Source organism: Ranitomeya imitator, chromosome 3, assembly GCF_032444005.1.
Source record: "Ranitomeya imitator isolate aRanImi1 chromosome 3, aRanImi1.pri, whole genome shotgun sequence".
NCBI classification, from domain to species: Eukaryota; Metazoa; Chordata; class Amphibia; order Anura; family Dendrobatidae; genus Ranitomeya; species Ranitomeya imitator.
In genome coordinates this window covers 302,208,534-302,236,062 of record NC_091284.1, presented here as the reverse complement: position 1 = coordinate 302,236,062, position 27,529 = coordinate 302,208,534, and the positions used below count along the sequence as shown (strand labels likewise).

The 27,529-nt window shown below is 58.2% G+C and overlaps 1 protein-coding gene across 2 annotated transcripts in view; it reads right to left on the bottom strand.

Moving 5' to 3' along the window:
* BLTP3A (bridge-like lipid transfer protein family member 3A) overlaps positions 1-27,529 on the bottom strand; it is a 1,189,163-nt gene that overhangs the window by 178,142 nt on the left and 983,492 nt on the right. The window lies entirely within an intron of this gene.

Sequence of the window (27,529 nt, the reverse complement as noted above, 5' to 3'; positions counted from 1 at the left end):
ACTTTTCACACACGGGGGCGGGGGTGCACTTACTTTTGCACACACGGGGGCGGGGGTGCAGTTACTTTTGCACACACAGGGCGGGGGTGCACTTACTTTTATACACTTGGGGTGGGGGTGAACTTAGTTTTGCATACACAAGGGGTGCACTTACTTTTGCACACACGGGGCGGGGGTGCACTTACCCTCTGGGTCCAATTTGGTGGGCGGGGTCACTCGGTCCGATTTGGTGAGCTGACACCTCAGGTAACAATTTGGTGGGTAGGTCACTTTAAGAGCTGATATTATTTGGCAAAACTGTGTCCTGGTGGGGTCATGTAGAGTTTGTACGCGTTGGCATAGTAACTTGGTCTGACTTCGCATATCAATGAGCTGATCAGCCAGGTGGCAGTTGGCAGTTATTTTTTAAATTGCCTCAGATATCAGCCATTATAGCTTATGGCAAAATTTCCCTATTGAAATGCATTGACAATGCTTTCCAATGAGGGAAAAACAATTTTCAATCGCACATTGCGCCAAAACTACAAATCCGATCGACACGAAAAATACTTAGCACACCTCTCATGGACGCTGGCTTCGAAATGACACCTCACTGGAGTCTGTGCGTGCAGCGGTTCGGGCCGCATTAATTGCGGAAAAAAGCCTAATAATAAGAATAATAATAAGAACTAGATGGGTATTTCCTGAAGGAACTACAGATAGTGCTTTGTAATGGTGCCCGGGCTACCCCTGCAAGACTTTCACACTTGGGTGCCCTTCAGGCGCTGGTTTGGTGGGCGGGGCCCCTCAGGGGATGATTTGGTGGGCGGGGCCACTCTGTGTCCGATTTGGTAGACGGGACCACTCTGGGTCCGATTTGGTGGGCGGGGCCACTCTGGGTCAGATTTGGTGGGCAGGGCCACTCTGGGTCAGATTTGGTGGGCAGAGCACCTCTGGGTCAGATTTGGTGGGCAGGGCACCTCGGTCAGATTTGGTGGGTGGGGCACCTCTGGGTCAGATTTGGTGGGCGGGGCACCTCTGGGTCAGATTTGGTGGGCGAGGCACCTCTGGGTCACATTTGGTGGGCGGGGTCACTCTGGGTCACATTTGGTGGGCGGGGTCACTCTGGGTCACATTTGGTGGGCGGGGTCACTCTGGGTCACATTTGGTGGGCGGGGTCACTCTGGGTCACATTTGGTGGGCGGGGTCACTCTGGGTCACATTTGGTGGGCGGGGTCACTCTGGGTCACATTTGGTGGGCGGGGTCACTCTGGGTACGATTTGGTGGCCGGGGTCACTCTGGGTACGATTTGGTGGCCGGGGTCACTCTGGGTACGATTTGGTGGCCGGGGTCACTCTGGGTCTGATTTGGTGGCCGGGGTCACTCTGGGTCACATTTGGTGGGCGGGGTCAGTCTGGGTCACATTTGGTGGGCGGGGTCAGTCTGGGTCACATTTGGTGGGCGGGGTCACTCTGGGTCACATTTGGTGGGCGGGGTCACTCTGGGTCACATTTGGTGGGCGGGGTCACTCTGGGTCACATTTGGTGGGCGGGGTCACTCTGGGTCACATTTGGTGGGCGGGGTCACTCGGTCACATTTGGTGGGCGGGGTCACTCTGGGTCACATTTGGTGGGCGGGGTCACTCTGGGTCACATTTGGTGGGCGGGGTCACTCTGGGTCACATTTGGTGGGCGGGGTCACTCTGGGTCACATTTGGTGGGCGGGGTCACTCTGAGTCACATTTGGTGGGCGGGGTCACTCTGGGTCACATTTGGTGGGCGGGGTCACTCTGGGTCACATTTGGTGTGCGGGGTCACTCTGGGTCACATTTGGTGGGCGGGGTCACTCTGGGTCACATTTGGTGGGCGGGGTCACTCTGGGTCACATTTGGTGGGCGGGGTCACTCTGGGTCCGATTTGGTGGGCGGGGTCACTCTGGGTCCGATTTGGTGGGCGGGGTCACTCTGGGTCCGATTTGGTGGGCGGGGTCACTCTGGGTCCAATTTGGTGGGCGGGGCCACTCGGGGTCCGATTTGGTGGGCGGGGCCACTCGAGTCCGATTTGGTGGGCTGCGCACCTCAGGTGCCAATTTGGTGTGCGGGTCACTTTAAGAGCTGATATTATCTGGCAAAACTGTGTCCTGGTGGGGTCATGTAGAGTTCGTACGCGTTGGCATAGTAACTGGATCTGACTTCGCATATCAATGAGCTGATCAGCCAGGTGGCAGTTGGCAGTTATTTTTTAAATTGCCTCAGATATCAGCCATTATACCTTATGTCAAAATTTCTCTATTGAAATGCATAGCGGCAATGCTTTCCAATGAGGGGGAATCAATTTTTAAACGCACATTGCGCCAAAACTACAAATTTGATCGACACGAAAAATACTTAGCACACCTCTCATGGACGCTGGCTTCGAAATGACACCTCACTGGAGTCTGTGCGTGCAGCGGTTCGGGCCGCATTAATTGCGGAAAAAAGCCTAATAATAATAAGAATAAGAAGAAGAATAAGAAGTTGTCTACGGTGGAATAACAATATAGTGCTTTTTACAAAAGCACTATAACTAGATGGGTATTTCCTGAAGGAACTACAGATAGTGCTTTGGAATGGTGCCCGGGCTGCCCCTGCAAGACTTTCACAATTGGGTGCCCCTCAGGTGCTGATTTGGTGGGCGGGGCCACTCTGGGTCCGATTTGGTGGGCGGGGCCACTCTGGGTCCGATTTGGTGGGCGGGGTCACTCTGGGTCGATTTGGTGGGCGGGGTCACTCTGGGTCCGATTTGGTGGGCGGGGTCACTCTGGATCCGATTTGGTGGGCGGGGCCCCTCAGGGTCCGATCTGGTGGGCGGGGTCACTCTGGGTCGATTTGGTGGGCGGGGTCACTCTTGGTCCGATTTGGTGGGCGGGGCCCCTCAGGGTCCAATTTGGTGGGCGGGGTCACTCTGGGTCCGATTTGGTGGGCGGGGTCACTCTGGGTCCGATTTGGTAGGCGGGGTCACTCTGGGTCCGATTTGGTGAGCGGGGTCACTCTGGGTCACATTTGGTGGGCGGGGTCACTCTGGGTCACATTTGGTGGGCGGGGTCACTCTGGGTCACATTTGGTGGGCGGGGTCACTCTGGGTCACATTTGGTGGGCGGGGTCACTCTGGGTCACTTGGTGGGCGGGGTCACTCTGGGTCACATTTGGTGGGCGGGGTCACTCTGGGTCACATTTGGTGGTCGGGGTCACTCTGGGTCACATTTGGTGGGCGGGGTCACTCTGGGTCACATTTGGTGGGCGGGGTCACTCTGGGTCACATTTGGTGGGCGGGGTCACTCTGGGTCACATTTGGTGGGCGGGGTCACTCTGGGTCACATTTGGTGGGCGGGGTCACTCTGGGTCCGATTTGGTGGGCGGGGTCACTCTGGGTCACATTTGGTGGGCGGGGTCACTCTGGGTCACATTTGGTGGGCGGGGTCACTCTGGGTCACATTTGGTGGGCGGGGTCACTCTGGGTCACATTTGGTGGGCGGGGTCACTCTGGGTCACATTTGGTGGGCGGGGTCACTCTGGGTCACATTTGGTGGGCGGGGTCACTCTGGGTCACATTTGGTGGGTGGGGTCACTCTGGGTCCGATTTGGTGGGCGGGGTCACTCTGGGTCCGATTTGGTAGGCGGGGTCACTCGGGGTCCGATTTGGTGGGCGGGGTCACTCGGGGTCCGATTTGGTGGGCGGGGCCACTCGGGGTCCGATTTGGTGGGCGGGGCCACTCGGGTCCGATTTGGTGGGCTGCCCACCTCAGGTGCCAATTTGGTGCGCGGGTCACTTTAAGAGCTGATATTATCTGGCAAAACTGTATCCTGGTGGGGTCATGTAGAGTTCGTACGCGTTGGCATAGTAACTGCATCTGACTTCGCATATCAATGAGCTGATCAGCCAGGTGGCAGTTGGCAGTTATTTTTAAATTGCCTCAGAAATCAGCCATTATACCTTATGTCAAAATTTCTCTATTGAAATGCATAGCGGCAATGCTTTCCAATGAGGGGGAATCAATTTTTAAACGCACATTGCGCCAAAACTACAAATCCGATCGACACAAAAAATACTTAGCACACCTCTCATGGACGCTGGCTTCGAAATGACACCTCACTGGAGTCTGTGCGTGTAGCGGTTCGGGCCGCATTAATTGCGGAAAAAAGCCTAATAATAATAAGAACTAGATAGGTATTTCCTGAAGGAACTACAGATAGTGCTTTGGAATGGTGCCCGGGCTGCCCCTGCAAGACTTTCACACTTGGGTGATCCTCAGGCGCTGGTTTGGTGGGCGGGGCCCCTCAGGTGCCGATTTGGTGGGCGGTGCACCTCGGGGTCCGATTTGGTGGGCGGGGTCACTCTGGGTCACATTTAGTGGGCGGGGTCACTCTGTGTCACATATGGTGTGCGGGGTCACTCTGGGTCACATTTGGTGGGTGGGATCACTCGGGTCCGACTTGGTGGGCGGGGTCACTCTGGGTCACATTTGGTGGGCAGGGTCACTCTGGGTCACATTTGGTGGGCGGGGTCACTCTGGGTCACATTTAATGGGCGGGGCCCCTCAGGGTCCGATTTGGTGGGCGGGGCACCTCAGGGTTTGATTTGGTGGGCGGGGCCCCTCAGGGTCCGATTTGGTGGGCGGGGCCCCTCAGGGTCCGATTTGGTGGGCGGGGTCACTCTGGGTCCAATTTGGTGGGCGGGGTCACTCTGGGTCCAATTTGGTGGGCGGGGTCACTCTGGGTCACATTTGGTGGGCGGGGCATCTCAGGGTCCGATTTGGTGAACGGGGCCCCTCAGGGTCTGATTTGGTGGGCGGGGCACCTCAGGGTCCGATTTGGTGGGCGGGGCCCCTCAGGGTCCGATTTGGTGAACGGGGCCCCTCAGGGTCTGATTTGGTGGGCGGGGCACCTCAGGGTCCGATTTGGTGGGCGGGGCCCCTCAGGGTCCGATTTGGTGGGCGGGGCCCATCAGGGTCCGATTTGGTGGGCGGGGCACCTCAGGGTTCGATTTTGTGGGCGGGGCCCCTCAGGGTCCGATTTTGTGGGCGGGGCCCCTCAGGGTCACATTTGGTGGGCGGGGTCAGTCTGGGTCACATTTGGTGGGCGGGGTCACTCTGGGTCACATTTGGTGGGCGGGGCACCTCAGGGTCCGATTTGGTGGACGGGGCCCCTCAGGGTCCTATTTGGTGGGCGGGGCACCTCAGGGTCCGATTTGGTGGGCGGGGCACCTCAGGGTCCAATTTGGTGGGCGGGGCCCCTCAGGGTCCGATTTGGTGGGCGGGGCCCCTCAGGGTCCGATTTGGTGGGCGGGGCCCCTCAGGATCCGATTTGGTGGGCTGGGCACCTCAGGGTCCGATTTGGTGGGCGGGGCACCTCAGGGTCCGATTTGGTGGGCGGGGCCCCTCAGGGTCCGATTTGGTGGGCGGGGCCCCTCAGGGTCCGATTTGGTGGGCTGTTCCCCTCAGGGTCCGATTTGGTGGACGGGGCCCCCCAGGGTCACATTTGGTGGGCGGGGTCACTCTGGGTCCGATTTGGTGGGCGGGGTCAGTCTGGGTCACATTTGGTGGGCGGGGTCACTCTGGGTCACATTTGGTGGGCGGGGTCACTCTGGGTCATATTTGGTGGGCGGGGTCACTCTGGGTCACATTTGGTGGGCGGGGTCACTCTGGGTCACATTTGGTGGGCGGGGTCACTCTGGGTCACATTTGGTGGGCGGGGTCACTCTGGGTCACATTTGGTGGGCGGGGTCACTCTGGGTCACATTTGGTGGGCGGGGTCACTCTGGGTCACATTTGGTGGGCGGGGTCACTCTGGGTCACATTTGGTGGGTGGGGTCACTCTGGGTCACATTTGGTGGGCGGGGTCACTCTGGGTCACATTTGGTGGGCGGGGTCACTCTGGATCAGATTTGGTGGGCGGGGTCACTCTGGGTCCGATTTGGTGGGCGGGGTCACTCTGGGTCCGATTTGGTGGGCGGGGCCCCTCAGGGTCACATTTGGTGGGCGGGGTCACTCTGGGTCACATTTGGTGGGCGGGGTCACTCTGGGTCACATTTGGTGGGCGGGGTCACTCTGGGTCACATTTGGTGGGCGGGGTCACTCTGGGTCACATTTGGTGGGCGGGGTCACTCTGGGTCACATTTGGTGGGCGGGGTCACTATGGGTCACATTTGGTGGGCGGGGTCACTCTGGGTCACATTTGGTGGGCAGGGTCACTCTGGGTCACATTTGGTGGGCGGGGTCACTCTGGGTCACATTTGGTGGGCGGGGCACCTCAGGGTCCGATTTGGTGGACGGGGCCCCTCAGGGTCCGATTTGGTGGGCGGGGCACCTCAGGGTCCGATTTGGTGGGCGGGGCCCCTCAGGGTCCGATTTGGTGGGCGGGGCCCCTCAGGGTCCGATTTGGTGGGCGGGGCCCCTCAGGGTCACATTTGGTGGGCGGGGTCACTCTGGGTCCGATTTGGTGGGCGGGGTCACTCTGGGTCACATTTGGTGGGCGGGGTCACTCTGGGTCACATTTGGTGGGCGGGGTCACTCTGGGTCACATTTGGTGGGCGGGGTCACTCTGGGTCACATTTGGTGGGCGGGGTCACTCTGGGTCACATTTGGTGGGCGGGGTCACTCTGGGTCACATTTGGTGGGCGGGGTCACTCTGGGTCACATTTGGTGGGTGGGGTCACTCTGGGTCACATTTGGTGGGCGGGGTCACTCTGGATCACATTTGGTGGGCGGGGTCACTCTGGGTCCGATTTGGTGGGCGGGGTCACTCTGGGTCCGATTTGGTAGGCGGGGCCACTCTGGGTCCGATTTGGTGGGCGGGGCCACTCGGGTCCGATTTGGTGGGCTGCGCACCTCAGGTGCCAATTTGGTGCGCGGGTCACTTTAAGAGCTGATATTATCTGGCAAAACTGTGTCCTGGTGGGGTCATGTAGAGTTCGTACGCGTTGGCATAGTAACTGGATCTGACTTCGCATATCAATGAGCTAATCAGCCAGGTGGCAGTTGGCAGTTATTTTAAAATTGCCTCAGATATCAGCCATTATACCTTATGTCAAAATTTCTCTATTGAAATGCATAGCGGCAATGCTTTCCAATGAGGGGGAATCAATTTTTAAACGCACATTGCGCCAAAACTACAAATCCGATCGACACGAAAAATACTTAGCACACCTCTCATGGACGCTGGCTTCGAAATGACACCTCACTGGAGTCTGTGCGTGCAGCGGTTCGGGCCGCATTAATTGCGGAAAAAAGCCTAATAATAATAAGAATAAGAAGAATAAGAAGTTGTCTACGTGGGAATAACAATATAGTGCTTTTTACAAAAGCACTATAATAAGAAGAAGAAGAATAAGAAGTTTACTACGGTGGAATAACAATATAGTGCTTTTTACAAAGCACTATAACTAGATGGGTATTTCCTGAAGGAACTACAGATAGTGCTTTGGAATGGTGCCCGGGCTGCCCCTGCAAGACTTTCACATTTGGGTGCTCCTCAGGCGCTGGCTTAGTGGGCGGGGCCCCTCAGGGGCCGGTTTGGTGGGCAGGGTCGCTCAGGGTCTGATTTGGTGGGTGGGTCCCTCTGGGTCCGATTTGGTGGGCGGGGTCCCTCTGGGTCTGATTTGGTGGGCGGGGTCCCTCTGGGTCCGATTTGGTGGGTGGGGTCACTCTGGGTCCGATTTGGTGGGCGGGGTCACTCTGGGTCTGATTTGGTGGGCGGGGTCACTCTGGGTCCTATTTGGTGGGTGGAGCCAGTCAGGGATAGATTTGGTGGGCGGGGTCACTCTGGGTCCGATTTGGTGGGCGGAGCCAGTAAGGGATAGATTTGGTGGCCGGGGTCACTCTGGGTCCGATTTGGTGGGCGGGGTCACTCTGGGTCTGATTTGGTGGGCTGGGTCACTCTGGGTCCTATTTGGTGGGCGGGGTCACTCTGGGTCCGATTTGGTGGGCGGGGTCACTCTGGGTCCGATTTGGTGGGCGGGGTCACTCTGGGTCCGATTTGGTGGGCGGGGTCACTCTGGGTTTGATTTGGTGGGCGGGGTCACTCTGGGTCCGATTTGGTGGGCGGGGTCACTCTGGGTCCAATTTGGTGGGCGGGGTCACTCTGGGTCCGATTTGGTGGGCGGGGTCACTCTGGGTCCGAATTTGTGGGCGGTGTCACTCTGGGTCCGATTTGGTGGGCGGGGTCACTGGGTCCGATTTGGTGGGAGGGGTCACTCTGGGTCCGATTTGGTGGGCGGGGTCACTCTGGGTCCGATTTGGTGGGCGGGGTCACTCTGGGTCCGATTTGGTGGGCGGGGTCACACTGGGTCCGATTTGGTGGGCGGGGTCACTGGGTCCGATTTGGTGGGTGGGGTAACTCTGGGTCAGATTTGGTGGGCGGGGCACCTCTGGGTCAGATTTGGTGGGCGGGGTCACTCTGGGTCAGATTTGGTGGGCGGGGCACCTCTGGGTCAGATTTGGTGGGCGGGGCACCTCTGCGTCAGATTTGGTGGGCGGGGCACCTCTGCATCAGATTTGGTGGGCGGGGCACTTCTGCGTCAGATTTGGTGGGCGGGGTCACTCTGGGTCCGATTTGGTGGGCGGGGTCACTCGGGGTCCGATTTGGGGGGCGGGGTCACTCGGGGTCCGATTTGGGGGCGGGGTCACTCAGGGTCCGATTTGGGGGCGGGGTCACTTGGGTTCCGATTTGTGGGGCGGGGTCACTCGGGGTCCGATTTGGGGGCCGGAGGCGCACTTAGTTTTCACACACGGGACCAGGGGTGCACTTACTTTTCATACACGGGACGAGAGGGTGTCATAGTCACTTTATTCTGATGTTTTATTTTGATAAATGGTCATGTCCTAAAATGGACACTGTACATTTGCATAGCTGCCATCTTTGGAAGGTCAAGTTGGGGGTAATGGAAAGTTCGCCATTATTTTCTATGGGAAATTTTTTTTTTAAAAATGCGATTTTTAAAAAAAACTACAAATCGGATCGACATGAAAAATACTTAGCACACCTCTCGTGGACGCTGGCTTCGAAATGACGCCTCACTGGATTCTGTGCGTGCAGCGGTTTGGGCCGCATTAATTGCGGAAAAAAACTGAATAAGTTTACCACGTTCGGATTACAATATTAATACTAGATGGGTATTTCCTGAAGGAACTACAGATAGTGCTTTGGAATGGTGCGGGGCCCCTCAGAGTCCGATTTGGTGGACGGGGCCCTTCAGGGTCCGATTTGGTGGGCGGGGCCCCTCAGGGTCCGATTTGGTGGGCGGGGCCCCTCAGGGTCCGATTTGGTGGGCGGGGCACCTCAGGGTCCGATTTGGTGGGCGGGGCCCCTAAGGGTCCCATTTGGTGGGCGGGGCCCCTCAGGGGCCGATATGGTGGGCGGAGCCCCTCAGGGTCCGATTTGGTGTGCGGGGCCCCTCAGGGGCCGATTTGGTGGGCGGGTCCCCTCAGGGTCCGATTTGGTGGGCGGGGCCACTCTGGGTCCGATTTGGTGGGCGGGGCCACTCTGGGTCAGATTTGGTGGGCGGGCCACTCTGGGTCAGATTTGGTGGGCGGGGCACCTCTGGGTCAGATTTGGTGGGCGGGGCACCTCTGGGTCAGATTTGGTGGGCGGGGCACCTCTGGGTCAGATTTGGTGGGCGGGGCACCTCTGGGTCACATTTGGTGGGCGGGGCACCTCTGGGTCACATTTGGTGGGCGGGGTCACTCTGGGTCACATTTGGTGGGCGGGGTCACTCTGGGTCACATTTGGTGGGCGGGGTCACTCTGGGTCACATTTGGTGGGCGGGGTCACTCTGGGTCACATTTGGTGGGCGGGGTCACTCTGGGTCACATTTGGTGGGCGGGGTCACTCTGGGTCACATTTGGTGGGCGGGGTCACTCTGGGTCACATTTGGTGGGCGGGGTCACTCTGGGTCACATTTGGTGGGCGGGGTCACTCTGGGTCCGATTTGGTGGGCGGGGTCACATTTGGTGGGCGGGGTCACTCTGGGTCACATTTGGTGGGCGGGGTCACATTTGGTGGGCGGGGTCACTCTGGGTCACATTTGGTGGGCGGGGTCACTCTGGGTCACATTTGGTGGGCGGGGTCACTCTGGGTCACATTTGGTGGGCGGGGTCACTCTGGGTCACATTTGGTGGGCGGGGTCACTCTGGGTCACATTTGGTGGGCGGGGTCACTCTGGGTCACATTTGGTGGGCGGGGTCACTCTGGGTCACATTTGGTGGGCGGGGTCACTCTGGGTCACATTTGGTGGGCGGGGTCACTCTGGGTCACATTTGGTGGGCGGGGTCACTCTGGGTCACATTTGGTGGGCGGGGTCACTCTGGGTCACATTTGGTGGGCGGGGTCACTCTGGGTCACATTTGGTGGGCGGGGTCACTCTGGGTCACATTTGGTGGGCGGGGTCACTCTGGGTCACATTTGGTGGGCGGGGTCACTCTGGGTCACATTTGGTGGGCGGGGTCACTCTGGGTCACATTTGGTGGGCGGGGTCACTCTGGGTCACATTTGGTGGGCGGGGTCACTCTGGGTCACATTTGGTGGGCGGGGTCACTCTGGGTCACATTTGGTGGGCGGGGTCACTCTGGGTCACATTTGGTGGGCGGGGTCACTCTGGGTCACATTTGGTGGGCGGGGTCACTCTGGGTCACATTTGGTGGGCGGGGTCACTCTGGGTCACATTTGGTGGGCGGGGTCACTCTGGATCAGATTTGGTGGGCGGGGTCACTCTGGGTCCGATTTGGTGGGCGGGGTCACTCTGGGTCCGATTTGGTGGGCGGGGCCCCTCAGGGTCACATTTGGTGGGCGGGGTCACTCTGGGTCACATTTGGTGGGCGGGGTCACTCTGGGTCACATTTGGTGGGCGGGGTCACTCTGGGTCACATTTGGTGGGCGGGGTCACTCTGGGTCACATTTGGTGGGCGGGGTCACTCTGGGTCACATTTGGTGGGCGGGGTCACTATGGGTCACATTTGGTGGGCGGGGTCACTCTGGGTCACATTTGGTGGGCGGGGTCACTCTGGGTCACATTTGGTGGGCGGGGTCACTCTGGGTCACATTTGGTGGGCGGGGTCACTCTGGATCACATTTGGTGGGCGGGGTCACTCTGGGTCCGATTTGGTGGGCGGGGTCACTCTGGGTCCGATTTGGTAGGCGGGGTCACTCTGGGTCCGATTTGGTGGGCGGGGCCCCTCAGGGTCACATTTGGTGGGCGGGGTCACTCTGGGTCCGATTTGGTGGGCGGGGTCACTCTGGGTCACATTTGGTGGGCGGGGTCACTCTGGGTCACATTTGGTGGGCGGGGTCACTCTGGGTCACATTTGGTGGGCGGGGTCACTCTGGGTCACATTTGGTGGGCGGGGTCACTCTGGGTCACATTTGGTGGGCGGGGTCACTCTAGGTCACATTTGGTGGGCGGGGTCACTCTGTGTCCAATTTGGTGGGCGGGGCACCTCAGGGTCACATTTGGTGTGCGGGTCACTTTAAGAGCTGATATTATCTGGCAAAACTGTGTCCTGGTGGGGTCATGTAGAGTTCGTAGGCGTTGGCATAGTAACTGGATCTGACTTCGCATATCAATGAGCTGATCAGCCAGGTGGCAGTTGGCAGTTATTTTGAAATTGCCTCAGAAATCAGCCATTTCCCCATTGAAATGCATTGAGACAAAATTTTCAAACGCCAATTGCGCCAAAACTACAAATCCGATCGACACGAAAAATACTTAGCACACCTGCCAGGAACGCAAGCTTCGAAATGACACCTCACTGGAGTCTGTGCGTGCAGCGGTTCGGGCCGCATTAATTGCGGACTGAATAATAATAATAATAATAAGTTGTCTACGGTGGAATAACAATATAGTGCTTTTTACAAAAGCACTATAATTAATACTAGATGTGTATTTCCTGAAGGAACTACAGATAGTGCTTTGGAATGGTGCCCGGGCTACCCCTGCAAGACTTTCACACTTGGGTGCCCCTCAGGGTCCGATTTGGTGGGCGGGGCCACTCTGGGTCCGATTTGGTGGGTGGGGCCACTCTGGGTCCGATTTGGTGGGCGGGGCCACTCTGGGTCCGATTTGGTGGGCGGGGCCACTCTGGGTCCGATTTGGTGGGCGGGGCCACTCTGGGTCAGATTTGGTGGGCGGGGCCACTCTGGGTCAGATTTGGTGGGCGGGGCCACTCTGGGTCCGATTTGGTGGGCGGGGCCACTCTGGGTCCGATTTGGTGGGCGGGGCCACTCTGGGTCCGATTTGGTGGGCGGGGCCAGTCTGGGTCAGATTTGGTGGGCGGGGCCACTCTGGGTCAGATTTGGTGGGCGGGGTCACTCTGGGTCAGATTTGGTGGGCGGGGTCACTCTGGGTCAGATTTGGTGGGCGAGGTCACTCGGGGTCAGATTTGGTGGGCGGGGTCACTCAGGGGCCAGATTTGGTGGGCGGGGTCACTCTGAATCAGATTTGGTGGGCGGGGTCACTCTGGGTCAGATTTAGTGGGCGGGGTCACTCTGGGTCCGATTTGGTGGGCGGGGTCACTCTGGGTCCGATTTGGTGGGCGGGGTCACTCTGGGTCCGATTTGGTGGGCGGGGTCACTCTGGGTCAGATTTGGTGGGCGGGGTCACTCTGGGTCCGATTTGGTGGGCGGGGTCACTCTGGGTCCGATTTGGTGGGCGGGATCACTCTGGGTCCGATTTGGTGGGCGGGGTCACTCTGGGTCAGATTTGGTGGGCGGGGTCACTCTGGGTCAGATTTGGTGGGCGGGGCCACTCTGGGTCAGATTTGGTGGGCGGGGCCACTCTGGGTCAGATTTGGTGGGCGGGGCCACTCTGGGTCAGATTTGGTGGGCGGGGCCACTCTGGGTCAGATTTGGTGGGCGGGGTTACTCTGGGTCAGATTTGGTGGGCGGGGTCACTCTGGGTCCAATTTGGGGGGCGGGGCCACTCGGGGTCCGATTCGGGGGTCCGGGTCACTCGGGGTCCGATTTGGGGGCGGGGTCACTCAGGGTCCGATTTGGGGGGCGGGGGCACACTTACTTTTTCACACACGGGACCTGGGTGCACTTACTTTTCACCCACGGGACCAGGGGTGCACTTACTTTTCACACACGGGACCGGGGTGCACTTACTTTTCACCCACGGGACCGAGGGTGCACTTATTTTTCACACACGGGACCGGGGGTGCACTTACTTTTCAACCACGGGACCGGGGGTGCACTTACTTTTCACACCCGGGACCAGGGATGCACTTACTTTTCACACACGGGACCGGGGTGCACTTACTTTTCACCCACGAGACCGAGGGTGCACTTACTTTTCACTTACGGGACCTGGGGTGCGCTTACTTTTCACACTCAGGACCGGGGGTGCACTTACTTTTCACACTCAGGACCGGGGGTGCACTTACTTTTCACACACGGGACTGGGGGTGCACTTAATTTTCACCCACGGGACCGGGGGTGCACTTACTTTTCACAAACGGGATCGGGGTGCACTTACTTTTCACACACATGGGACCGGGGTGCACTTACTTTTCACACAAGGGACCGGGGGTGCACTTACTTTTCACACCAGGAACGGGGGTGCACTTACTTTTCACACACGGGACCAGGGGTGCACTTACTTTTCACTCACGGGACCGGGGGTGCACTTACTTTTCACCCACGGGACCGGGGGTGCACTTACTTTTCAACCACGGGACCGGGGGTGCACTTACTTTTCACACCCGGGACCAGGGATGCACTTACTTTTCACACACGGGATGGGGTGCACTTACTTTTCACCCACGGGACCGAGGGTGCACTTATTTTTCACACACGGGACCGGGGGTGCACTTACTTTTCAACCACGGGACCGGGGGTGCACTTACTTTTCACACCCGGGACCAGGGATGCACTTACTTTTCACACACGGGACCGGGGTGCACTTACTTTTCACCCACGGGACCGAGGGTGCACTTACTTTTCACTTACGGGACCTGGGGTGCGCTTACTTTTCACACTCAGGACCGGGGGTGCACTTACTTTTCACACACGGGACTGGGGTGCACTTAATTTTCACCCACGGGACTGGGGGTGCACTTACTTTTCACAAACGGGATCGGGGTGCACTTACTTTTCACACACATGGGACCGGGGTGCACTTACTTTTCACACAAGGGACCGGGGGTGCACTTACTTTTCACACACATGGGACCGGGGTGCACTTACTTTTCACACCAGGAACGGGGGTGCACTTACTTTTCACACACGGGAATGGGGGTGCACTGGGCACCTCAGGGTCAGATTTGGTGTGCGGGTCACTTTAAGAGCTGATATTATCTGGCAAAACTGTGTCCTGGTGGGGTCATGTAGAGTTCGTAGGCGTTGGCATAGTAACTGGGTCTGACTGCACATAGCAGTGAGCTAATCAGCCAGGTGGCAGTTGGCAGTTAGTTTGAAATTGCCTCAGAAATCAGCCCATTATAAGCTTATAGGAAAATTTACCCATAGAGAAATTGCATTCCAATCAGGGGAAAAACGCAAATTGCGCCAAAACTACAAATCCGATCGACACGAAAAATACTTAGCACACCTCTTGGGAACGCTGGCTTCGAAATGACACCTCACTGGAGTCTGTGCGTGCAGCGGTTCGGGCCGCATTAATCGCGGACTGAATAATAATAATAACTAGATGGGTATTTCCTGAAGGAACTACAGATAGTGCTTTGGAATGGTGCCCGGGCTGCCCCTGCAAGACTTTCACACTTGGGTGTCCCTCAGGTGCTGATTTGGTGGGCGGGGCCACTCTGGGTCCGATTTGGTGGGCGGGGCCACTCTGGGTCCGATTTGGTGGGCGGGGTCACTCTGGGTCGATTTGGTGGGCGGGGTCACTCTGGGTTCGATTTGGTGGGCGGGGTCACTCTGGGTCCGATTTGGTGGGCGGGGTCCCTCAAGGTCCGATCTGGTGGGCGGGGTCCCTCAGGGTCCGATCTGGTGGGCGGGGTCACTCTGGGTCCGATTTGGTGAGCGGGGTCACTCTGGGTCCGATTTGGTGAGCGGGGTCACTCTGGGTCCCATTTGGTGGGCGGGGTCACTCTGGGTCCCATTTGGTGGGCGGGGTCACTCTGGGTCCCATTTGGTGGGCGGGGTCACTCTGGGTCCCATTTGGTGGGCGGGGTCACTCTGGGTCCCATTTGGTGGGCGGGGTCACTCTGGGTCCCATTTGGTGGGCGGGGTCACTCTGGGTCCCATTTGGTGGGCGGGGTCACTCTGGGTCCCATTTGGTGGGCGGGGTCACTCTGGGTCCCATTTGGTGGGCGGGGTCACTCTGGGTCCCATTTGGTGGGCGGGGTCACTCTGGGTCCCATTTGGTGGGCGGGGTCACTCTGGGTCCCATTTGGTGGGCGGGGTCACTCTGGGTCCCATTTGGTGGGCGGGGTCACTCTGGGTCCCATTTGGTGGGCGGGGTCACTCTAGGTCCCATTTGGTGGGCGGGGTCACTCTGGGTCACATTTGGTGGGCGGGGTCACTCTGGGTCACATTTGGTGGGCGGGGTCACTCTGGGTCACATTTGGTGGGCGGGGTCACTCTGGGTCACATTTGGTGGGCAGGGTCACTCTGGGTCACATTTGGTGGGCGGGGTCACTCTGGGTCACATTTGGTGGGCGGGGTCACTCTGGGTCACATTTGGTGGGCGGGGTCACTCTGGGTCACATTTGGTGGGCGGGGTCACTCTGGGTCACATTTGGTGGGCGGGGTCACTCTGGGTCACATTTGGTGGGCGGGGTCACTCTGGGTCACATTTGGTGGGCGGGGTCACTCTGGGTCACATTTGGTGGGCGGGGTCACTCTGGGTCACATTTGGTGGGCGGGGTCACTCTGGGTCACATTTGGTGGGCGGGGTCACTCTGGGTCACATTTGGTGGGCGGGGTCACTCTGGGTCACATTTGGTGGGCGGGGTCACTCTGGGTCCGATTTGGCGGGCGGGGTCACTCGGGGTCCGATTTGGCGGGCGGGGCCACTCGGGGTCCGATTTGGTGGGCGGGGCCACTCGGGTCCGATTTGGTGGGCTGCGCACCTCAGGTGCCAATTTGGTGCGCGGGTCACTTTAAGAGCTGATATTATCTGGCAAAACTGTGTCCTGGTGGGGTCATGTAGAGTTCGTAGGCGTTGGCATAGTAACTGGGTCTGACTGCACATCGCAATGAGCTAATCAGCCAGGTGGCAGTTGGCAGTTATTTTGAAATTGCCTCAGAAATCAGCCATTATCCCTTATTGTTGGAACAATTTCCCATTGAAATGCATTGAGACGAAATTTTCAAACGCCAATTGCGCCAAAACTACAAATCCGATCGACACGAAAAATACTTAGCACACCTGCCAGGAACGCTGGCTTCGAAATGACACCTCACTGGAGTCTGTGCGTGCAGCGGTTCGGGCCGCATTAATTGCGGACTGAATAATAATAAGAAGAATAAGTTGACTACGGTGGAATAACAATATAGTGCTTTGTCCCAAAGCACTATAACTAGATGTGTATTTCCTGAAGGAACTACAGATAGTGCTTTGGAATGGTGCCCGGGCTACCCCTGCAAGACTTTCACACTTGGGTGCCCTTCAGGTGCTGATTTGGTGGGCGAGGCCCCTCAGGGTCCGATTTGGTGGGCGGGGCCCCTCAGGGTCCGATTTGGTGGGCGGGGTCACACTGGGTCCGATTTGGTGGGCGGGGTCACTCTGGGTCCGATTTGGTGGGCGGGATCACTCTGGGTCCGATTTGGTGGGCGGGGTCACTCTGGGTCCGATTTGGTGGGCGGGGTCACTCTGGGTCCGATTTGGTGGGCGGGGTCACTCTGGGTCCGATTTGGTGGGCGGGGTCACTCTGGGTCCGTTTTGGTGGGCGGGGTCACTCTGGGTCCGTTTTGGTGGGCGGGGTCACTCTGGGTCCGATTTGGTGGGCGGGGTCACTCTGGGTCCGATTTGGTGGGCGGGGTCACTCTGGGTCCGATTTGGTGGGCGGGGTCACTCTGGGTCCGAGTGCACTTACTTTTCACCCACGGGACCAAGGGTGCACTTACTTTTCACCCACGGGACCAGGGGTGCACTTACTTTTCACCCACGGGATCGGGGGTGCACTTACTTTTCACCCATAGTTCCGGGGGTGCACTTACTTTTCACACACGGGACCGGGGGTGCACTTACTTTTCACCCACAGGACCGGGGTGCACTTACTTTTCACCCACGGGACTGGGGGTGCACTTACTTTTCACCCACGGGACCTGGGGTGCACTTACTTTTCACACCCGGGATCGGGGGTGCACTTACTTTTCACACACGGGACCTGGGGTGCGCTTACTTTTCACACTCAGGACCGGGGGTGCACTTACTTTTCACACACGGGACTGGGGTGCACTTACTTTTCACCCACGGGACCGGGGGTGCACTTACTTTTCACACACATGGGACCGGGGTGCACTTGCTTTTCACACCAGGAACGGGGGTGCACTTACTTTTCACACACGGGACCGGGGGTGCGCTTACTTTTCACAGACGGGATCGGGGGTGCACTGGGCACCTCAGGGTCAGATTTGGTGTGCGGGTCACTTTAAGAGCTAATATTATCTGGCAAAACTGTGTCCTGGTGGGGTCATGTAGAGTTCGTAGGCGTTGGCATAGTAACTGGGTCTGGCTTCGCATATCAATGAGCTGATCAGCCAGGTGGTAGTTGGCAGTTATTTTTTAAATTGCCTCAGTAATCAGCCATTATACCTTATGGCTAAATTTCCCTATTGAAATGCATTGGCAATGCATTCCAATGAGAGAAAAACAATTTTCAAACGTTAATTGCGCCAAAACTACAAATCCGATCGACACGAAAAATACTTAGCACACCTCTCATGGACGCTGGCTTCGAAATGACACCTCACAGGAGTCTGTGCGTGCAGCGGTTCGGGCCGCATTAATTGCGGAAAAAAGCCTAATAATAATAAGAATAAGAAGAATAAGAAGTTGTCTACGGGGGAATAACAATATAGTGCTTTGTTCCAAAGCACTATAATAATAAGTTGTCTACGGGGGAATAACAATATAGTGCTTTTTACAAAAGCACTATAACTAGATGTGTATTTCCTGAAGGAACTACAGATAGTGCTTTGGAATGGTGCCCGGGCTGCCCCTGCAAGACTTTCACATTTGGGTGCTCCTCAGGCGCTGGCTTAGTGGGCGGGGCCCCTCAGGGGCCGGTTTGGTGGGCAGGGTCGCTCAGGGTCTGATTTGGTGGGTGGGTCCCTCTGGGTCCGATTTGGTGGGCGGGGTCCCTCTGGGTCTGATTTGGTGGGCGGGGTCCCTCTGGGTCCGATTTGGTGGGTGGGGTCACTCTGGGTCCGATTTGGTGGGCGGGGTCACTCTGGGTCCTATTTGGTGGGTGGAGCCAGTCAGGGATAGATTTGGTGGGCGGGGTCACTCTGGGTCCGATTTGGTGGGCGGAGCCAGTAAGGGATAGATTTGGTGGCCGGGGTCACTCTGGGTCCGATTTGGTGGGCGGGGTCACTCTGGGTCTGATTTGGTGGGCTGGGTCACTCTGGGTCCTATTTGGTGGGCGGGGTCACTCTGGGTCCGATTTGGTGGGCGGGGTCACTCTGGGTCCGATTTGGTGGGCGGGGTCACTCTGGGTCCGATTTGGTGGGCGGGGTCACTCTGGGTCTGATTTGGTGGGCGGGGTCACTCTGGGTTTGATTTGGTGGGCGGGGTCACTCTGGGTCCGATTTGGTGGGCGGGGTCACTCTGGGTCCGATTTGGTGGGCGGGGTCACTCTGGGTCCAATTTGGTGGGCGGGGTCACTCTGGGTCCGATTTGGTGGGCGGGGTCACTCTGGGTCCGAATTTGTGGGCGGTGTCACTCTGGGTCCGATTTGGTGGGCGGGGTCACTGGGTCCGATTTGGTGGGAGGGGTCACTCTGGGTCCGATTTGGTGGGCGGGGTCACTCTGGGTCCGATTTGGTGGGCGGGGTCACTCTGGGTCCGATTTTTGTGGGCGGGGTCACACTGGGTCCGATTTGGTGGGCGGGGTCACTGGGTCCGATTTGGTGGGTGGGGTAACTCTGGGTCAGATTTGGTGGGCGGGGCACCTCTGGGTCAGATTTGGTGGGCGGGGTCACTCTGGGTCAGATTTGGTGGGCGGGGCACCTCTGGGTCAGATTTGGTGGGCGGGGCACCTCTGCGTCAGATTTGGTGGGCGGGGCACCTCTGCATCAGATTTGGTGGGCGGGGCACTTCTGCGTCAGATTTGGTGGGCGGGGTCACTCTGGGTCCGATTTGGTGGGCGGGGTCACTCGGGGTCCGATTTGGGGGACGGGGTCACTCGGGGTCCGATTTGGGGGCGGGGTCACTCGGGGTCCGATTTGGGGGCGGGGTCACTTGGGTTCCGATTTGTGGGGCGGGGTCACTCGGGGTCCGATTTGGGGGCCGGAGGCGCACTTAGTTTTCACACACGGGACCAGGGGTGCACTTACTTTTCATACACGGGACGAGAGGGTGTCATAGTCACTTTATTCTGATGTTTTATTTTGATAAATGGTCATGTCCTAAAATGGACACTGTACATTTGCATAGCTGCCATCTTTGGAAGGTCAAGTTGGGGGTAATGGAAAGTTCGCCATTATTTTCTATGGGAAATTTTTTTTTAAAAAATGCGATTTTTTAAAAAAACTACAAATCGGATCGACATGAAAAATACTTAGCACACCTCTCGTGGACGCTGGCTTCGAAATGACGCCTCACTGGATTCTGTGCGTGCAGCGGTTTGGGCCGCATTAATTGCGGAAAAAAACTGAATAAGTTTACCACGTTCGGATTACAATATTAATACTAGATGGGTATTTCCTGAAGGAACTACAGATAGTGCTTTGGAATGGTGCCCGTGCTGTCCCTGCAAGACTTTCACACTTGGGTGCCCTTCAGGCGCGGATTTGGTAAGTGGGGCCCCTCAGGGTCCGATTTGGTTGTCGGGGCCCCTCAGGGTCCGATTTGGTGGGCGGGGCCCCTCAGGGTCCGATTTGGTGGGCGGGGTCACTCTGGGTCACATTTGGTGGGCGGGGTCACTCTGGGTCACATTTGGTGGGCGGGGTCACTCTGGGTCACATTTGGTGGGCGGGGTCACTCTGGGTCACATTTGGTGGGCGGGGTCACTCTGGGTCACATTTGGTGGGCGGGGTCACTCTGGGTCACATTTGGTGGGCGGGGTCACTCTGGGTCACATTTGGTGGGCGGGGTCACTCTGGGTCACATTTGGTGGGCGGGGTCACTCTGGGTCACATTTGGTGGGCGGGGTCACCCTGGGTCACATTTGGTGGGCGGGGTCACCCTGGGTCACATTTGGTGGGCGGGGTCACTCTGGGTCACATTTGGTGGGCGGGGTCACTCTGGGTCACATTTGGTGGGCGGGGTCACTCTGGGTCACATTTGGTGGGCGGGGTCACTCTGGGTCACATTTGGTGGGCGGGGTCACTCTGGGTCACATTTGGTGGGCGGGGTCACTCTGGGTCACATTTGGTGGGCGGGGTCACTCTGGGTCACATTTGGTGGGCGGGGTCACTCTGGGTACGATTTGGTGGCCGGGGTCACTCTGGGTACGATTTGGTGGCCGGGGTCACTCTGGGTACGATTTGGTGGCCGGGGTCACTCTGGGTCTGATTTGGTGGCCGGGGTCACTCTGGGTCACATTTGGTGGGCGGGGTCAGTCTGGGTCACATTTGGTGGGCGGGGTCAGTCTGGGTCACATTTGGTGGGCGGGGTCACTCTGGGTCACATTTGGTGGGCGGGGTCACTCTGGGTCACATTTGGTGGGCGGGGTCACTCTGGGTCACATTTGGTGGGCGGGGTCACTCTGGGTCACATTTGGTGGGCGGGGTCACTCGGTCACATTTGGTGGGCGGGGTCACTCTGGGTCACATTTGGTGGGCGGGGTCACTCTGGGTCACATTTGGTGGGCGGGGTCACTCTGGGTCACATTTGGTGGGCGGGGTCACTCTGGGTCACATTTGGTGGGCGGGGTCACTCTGAGTCACATTTGGTGGGCGGGGTCACTCTGGGTCACATTTGGTGGGCGGGGTCACTCTGGGTCACATTTGGTGGGCGGGGTCACTCTGGGTCACATTTGGTGGGCGGGGTCACTCTGGGTCACATTTGGTGGGCGGGGTCACTCTGGGTCACATTTGGTGGGCGGGGTCACTCTGGGTCCGATTTGGTGGGCGGGGTCACTCTGGGTCCGATTTGGTGGGCGGGGTCACTCTGGGTCCGATTTGGTGGGCGGGGTCACTCTGGGTCCAATTTGGTGGGCGGGGCCACTCGGGGTCCGATTTGGTGGGCGGGGCCACTCGAGTCCGATTTGGTGGGCTGCGCACCTCAGGTGCCAATTTGGTGTGCGGGTCACTTTAAGAGCTGATATTATCTGGCAAAACTGTGTCCTGGTGGGGTCATGTAGAGTTCGTACGCGTTGGCATAGTAACTGGATCTGACTTCGCATATCAATGAGCTGATCAGCCAGGTGGCAGTTGGCAGTTATTTTTTAAATTGCCTCAGATATCAGCCATTATACCTTATGTCAAAATTTCTCTATTGAAATGCATAGCGGCAATGCTTTCCAATGAGGGGGAATCAATTTTTAAACGCACATTGCGCCAAAACTACAAATTTGATCGACACGAAAAATACTTAGCACACCTCTCATGGACGCTGGCTTCGAAATGACACCTCACTGGAGTCTGTGCGTGCAGCGGTTCGGGCCGCATTAATTGCGGAAAAAAGCCTAATAATAATAAGAATAAGAAGAAGAATAAGAAGTTGTCTACGGTGGAATAACAATATAGTGCTTTTTACAAAAGCACTATAACTAGATGGGTATTTCCTGAAGGAACTACAGATAGTGCTTTGTAATGGTGCCCGGGCTGCCCCTGCAAGACTTTCACACTTGGGTGCCCTTCAGGCGCTGGTTTGGTGGGCGGGGCCCTTCAGGGGATGATTTGGTGGGCGGGGCCACTCTGTGTCCGATTTGGTAGACGGGACCACTCTGGGTCCGATTTGGTGGGCGGGGCCACTCTGGGTCAGATTTGGTGGGCGGGGCCACTCTGGGTCAGATTTGGTGGGCAGAGCACCTCTGGGTCAGATTTGGTGGGCGGGGCACCTCGGTCAGATTTGGTGGGCGGGGCACCTCTGGGTCACATTTGGTGGGCAGGGTCACTCTGGGTCACATTTGGTGGGCGGGGTCACTCTGGGTCACATTTGGTGGGCGGGGTCACTCTGGGTCACATTTGGTGGGCGGGGTCACTCTGGGTCACATTTGGTGGGCGGGGTCACTCTGGGTCACATTTGGTGGGCGGGGTCACTCTGGGTCACATTTGGTGGGCGGGGTCACTCTGGGTCACATTTGGTGGGCGGGGTAACTCTGGGTCACATTTGGTGGGCGGGGTCACTCTGAGTCACATTTGGTGGGCGGGGTCACTCTGGGTCACATTTGGTGGGCGGGGTCACTCTGGGTCTGATTTGGTGGGCGGGGTCACTCTGGGTCCGATTTGGTGGGCGGGGTCACTCTGGGTCCGATTTGGTGGGCGGGGCACCTCTGGGTCCGATTTGGTGGGCGGGGCCACTCGCGGTCCCATTTGGTGGGCGGGGCCACTCGGGGTCACATTTGGTGGGCGGGGTCACATTTGGTGGGCGGGGTCACTCTGGGTCACATTTGGTGGTCGGGGCCCCTCAGGGTCCGATTTGGTGGTCGGGGCCCCTCAGGGTCCGATTTGGTGGTCAGGGCCCCTCAGGGTCCGATTTGGTGGTCGGGGCCCCTCAGGGTCCGATTTGGTGGTCGGGGCCCCTCAGGGTCCGATTTGGAGGTCGGGGCCCCTCAGGGTCCGATTTGGTGGTCGGGGCCCCTCAGGGTCCGATTTGGTGGGCGGGGTCACTCTGGGTCCGATTTGGTGGGTGGGGCACCTCTGGGTCTGATTTGGTGGGCGGGGCCACTCGCAGTCCGATTTAGTGGGCGGGGCCACTCGGGGTCACATTTGGTGGGCGGGGTCACATTTGGTGGGCGGGGTCACATTTGGTGGGCGGGGTCACTCTGGGTCACATTTGGTGGGCGGGGTCACTCTGGGTCACATTTGGTGGGCGGGGTCACTCTGGGTCACATTTGGTGAGCGGGGTCACTCTGGGTCACATTTGGTGGGCGGGGTCACTCTGGGTCACATTTGGTGGGCGGGGTCACTCTGGGTCACATTTGGTGGGCGGGGTCACTCTGGGTCACATTTGGTGGGCGGGGTCACTCTGGGTCACATTTGGTGGGCGGGGTCACTCTGGGTCACATTTGGTGGGCGGGGTCACTCTAGGTCACATTTGGTGGGCGGGGTCACTCTGGGTCACATTTGGTGGGCGGGGTCATTCTGGGTCACATTTGGTGGGCGGGGTCACTCTGGGTCACATTTGGTGGGCGGGGTCACTCTGGGTCACATTTGGTGGGCGGGGTCACTCTGGGTCACATTTGGTGGGCGGGGTCACATTTGGTGGGCGGGGACACTTTGGGTCACATTTGGTGGGCGGGGTCACTCTGGGTCACATTTGGTGGGCGAGGTCACTCTGGGTCACATTTGGTGGGCGGGGTCACTCTGGGTCACATTTGGTGGGCGGGGTCACTCTGGGTCACATTTGGTGGGCGGGGTCACTCTGGGTCACATTTGGTGGGCGGGGTCACTCTGGGTCACATTTGGTGGGCGGGGTCACTCTGGGTCACATTTGGTGGGCGGGGCCACTCTAGGTCCGATTTGGTGGGCGGGGTCACTCTGGGTCACATTTGGTGGGCGGGGTCACTCTGGATCACATTTGGTGGGCGGGTTCACTCTGGGTCACATTTGGTGGGCGGGGTCACTCTGGGTCACATTTGGTGGGCGGGTTCACTCTGGGTCACATTTGGTGGGCGGGGTCACTCTGGGTCACATTTGGTGGGCGGGGTCACTCTGGGTCACATTTGGTGGGCGGGGTCACATTTGGTGGGCGGGGTCACATTTGGTGGGCGGGGTCACATTTGGTGGGCGGGGTCACTCTGGGTCACATTTGGTGGGCGGGGTCACTCTGGGTCACATTTGGTGGGCGGGGTCACTCTGGGTCACATTTGGTGGGCGGGGTCACTCTGGGTCACATTTGGTGGGCACCCCGCCCACTCTGGGTCACATTTGGTGGGCGGGGTCACTCTGGGTCACATTTGGTGGGCGAGATCACTCTGGGTCACATTTGGTGGGCGGGGTCACTCTGGGTCACATTTGGTGGGCGGGGTCACTCTGGGTCACATTTGGTGGGCGGGGTCACTCTGGGTCACATTTGGTGGGCGGGGTCACTCTGGGTCACATTTGGTGGGCGGGGTCACTCTGGGTCACATTTGGTGGGCGGGGTCACTCTGGGTCACATTTGGTGGGCGGGGTCACTCTGGGTCACATTTGGTGGGCGGGGTCACTCTGGGTCACATTTGGTGGGCGGGGTCACTCTGGGTCACATTTGGTGGGCGGGGTCACTCTGGGTCCGATTTGGCGGGCGGGGTCACTCTGGGTCAGATTTGGCGGGCGGGGCCACTCGGGGTCCGATTTGGTGGGCGGGGCCACTCGGGTCCGATTTGGTGGGCTGCGCACCTCAGGTGCCAATTTGGTGCGCGGGTCACTTTAAGAGCTGATATTATCTGGCAAAACTGTGTCCTGGTGGGGTCATGTAGAGTTCGTAGGCGTTGGCATAGTAACTGGGTCTGACTGCACATCGCAATGAGCTAATCAGCCAGGTGGCAGTTGGCAGTTATTTTGAAATTGCCTCAGAAATCAGCCATTATCCCTTATTGTTGGAACAATTTCCCATTGAAATGCATTGAGACGAAATTTTCAAACGCCAATTGCGCCAAAACTACAAATCCGATCGACACGAAAAATACTTAGCACACCTGCCAGGAACGCTGGCTTCGAAATGACACCTCACTGGAGTCTGTGCGTGCAGCGGTTCGGGCCGCATTAATTGCGGACTGAATAATAATAAGAAGAATAAGTTGACTACGGTGGAATAACAATATAGTGCTTTGTCCCAAAGCACTATAACTAGATGTGTATTTCCTGAAGGAACTACAGATAGTGCTTTGGAATGGTGCCCGGGCTACCCCTGCAAGACTTTCACACTTGGGTGCCCTTCAGGTGCTGATTTGGTGGGCGAGGCCCCTCAGGGTCCGATTTGGTGGGCGGGGCCCCTCAGGGTCCGATTTGGTGGGCGGGGTCACACTGGGTCCGATTTGGTGGGCGGGGTCACTCTGGGTCCGATTTGGTGGGCGGGGTCACTCTGGGTCCGATTTGGTGGGCGGGGTCACTCTGGGTCCGATTTGGTGGGCGGGGTCACTCTGGGTCCGATTTGGTGGACGGGGTCACTCTGGGTCCGATTTGGTGGGCGGGGTCACTCTGGGTCCGTTTTGGTGGGCGGGGTCACTCTGGGTTCGTTTTGGTGGGCGGGGTCACTCTGGGTCCGATTTGGTGGGCGGGGTCACTCTGGGTCCGATTTGGTGGGCGGGGTCACTCTGGGTCCGATTTGGTGGGCGGGGTCACTCTGGGTCCGATTTGGTGGGCGGGGTCACTCTGGGTCCGATTTGGTGGGCGGGGCCACTCTGGGTCAGATTTGGTGGGCGGGGTTACTCTGGGTCAGACTTGGTGGGCGGGGTTACTCTGGGTCAGATTTGGTGGGCGGGGTCACTCTGGGTCCAATTTGGGGGGCGGGGCCACTCGGGGTCCGATTCGGGGGTCCGGGTCACTCGGGGTCCGATTCGGGGGCGGGGTCAATCAGGGTCCGATTTGGGGGGCGGGGGCGCACTTACTTTTTCACACACGGGACCTGGGTGCACTTACTTTTCACCCACGGGACCAAGGGTGCACTTACTTTTCACCCACGGGACCAGGGGTGCACTTACTTTTCACCCACGGGATCGGGGGTGCACTTACTTTTCACCCATAGTTCCGGGGGTGCACTTACTTTTCACACACGGGACCGGGGGTGCACTTACTTTTCACCCACAGGACCGGGGTGCACTTACTTTTTACCCACGGGACCGGGGGTGCACTTACTTTTCACCCACGGGACCGGGGGTGCACTTACTTTTCACCCACGGGACCGGGGGTGCACTTACTTTTCACCCACGGGACCGGGGGTGCACTTACTTTTCACCCATGGTACAGGGGGTGCACTTACTTTTCACCCACGAGTCCGGGGGTGCACTTACTTTTCACACACGGGATCGGGGTGCAATACTTTTCACCCACGGGAGAGGGGGTGCACTTACTTTTCACCCATGGGGCTGGGGGTGCACTTACTTTTCACCCACGGGACCTGGGGTGCACTTACTTTTCACACCCGGGATCGGGGGTGCACTTACTTTTCACACACGGGAACGGGGGTGCACTTACTTTTCACTCGCGGGAACGGGGGTGCACTTACTTTTCACCCACGGGAACGGGGTGCACTTACTTTTCACCCACGGGACCGGGGGTGCAATTACTTTTCACCCACGGGACCGGAGGTGCACTTACTTTTCACCCACGGGACCCGGGGTGCACTTACTTTTCACCCATGGACCGGGAGTGCACTTACTTTTCACACATGGGGGGGTGCACTGACTTTTCACCCACGGGACAGGGGGTGCACTTACTTTTCACCCACGGGACTGGGGTGCACTTATTTTTCACACACGGGACCGGGGGTGCACTTACTTTTCACCCACGGGACCGGGGGTGCACTTACTTTTCACACCCGGGACCAGGGATGCACTTACTTTTCACACACGGGATCGGGGTGCACTTACTTTTCACCCACGGGACCGAGGGTGCACTTATTTTTCACACACGGGACCGGGGGTGCACTTACTTTTCAACCACGGGACCGGGGGTGCACTTACTTTTCACACCCGGGACCGGGGATGCACTTACTTTTCACACACGGGACCGGGGTGCACTTACTTTTCACCCACGGGACCGAGGGTGCACTTACTTTTCACTTACGGGACCTGGGGTGCGCTTACTTTTCACACTCAGGACCGGGGGTGCACTTACTTTTCACACACGGGACTGGGGTGCACTTAATTTTCACCCACGGGACTGGGGGTGCACTTACTTTTCACAAACGGGATCGGGGTGCACTTACTTTTCACACACATGGGACCGGGGTGCACTTACTTTTCACACAAGGGACCGGGGGTGCACTTACTTTTCACACACATGGGACCGGGGTGCACTTACTTTTCACACCAGGAACGGGGGTGCACTTACTTTTCACACACATGGGACCGGGGTGCACTTACTTTTCACACCAGGAACGGGGGTGCACTTACTTTTCACACACGGGACCGGGGGTGCACTTACTTTTCACAGACGGGATCGGGGGTGCACTGGGCACCTCAGGGTCAGATTTGGTGTGCGGGTCACTTTAAGAGCTAATATTATCTGGCAAAACTGTGTCCTGGTGGGGTCATGTAGAGTTCGTAGGCGTTGTCATAGTAACTGGGTCTGGCTTCGCATATC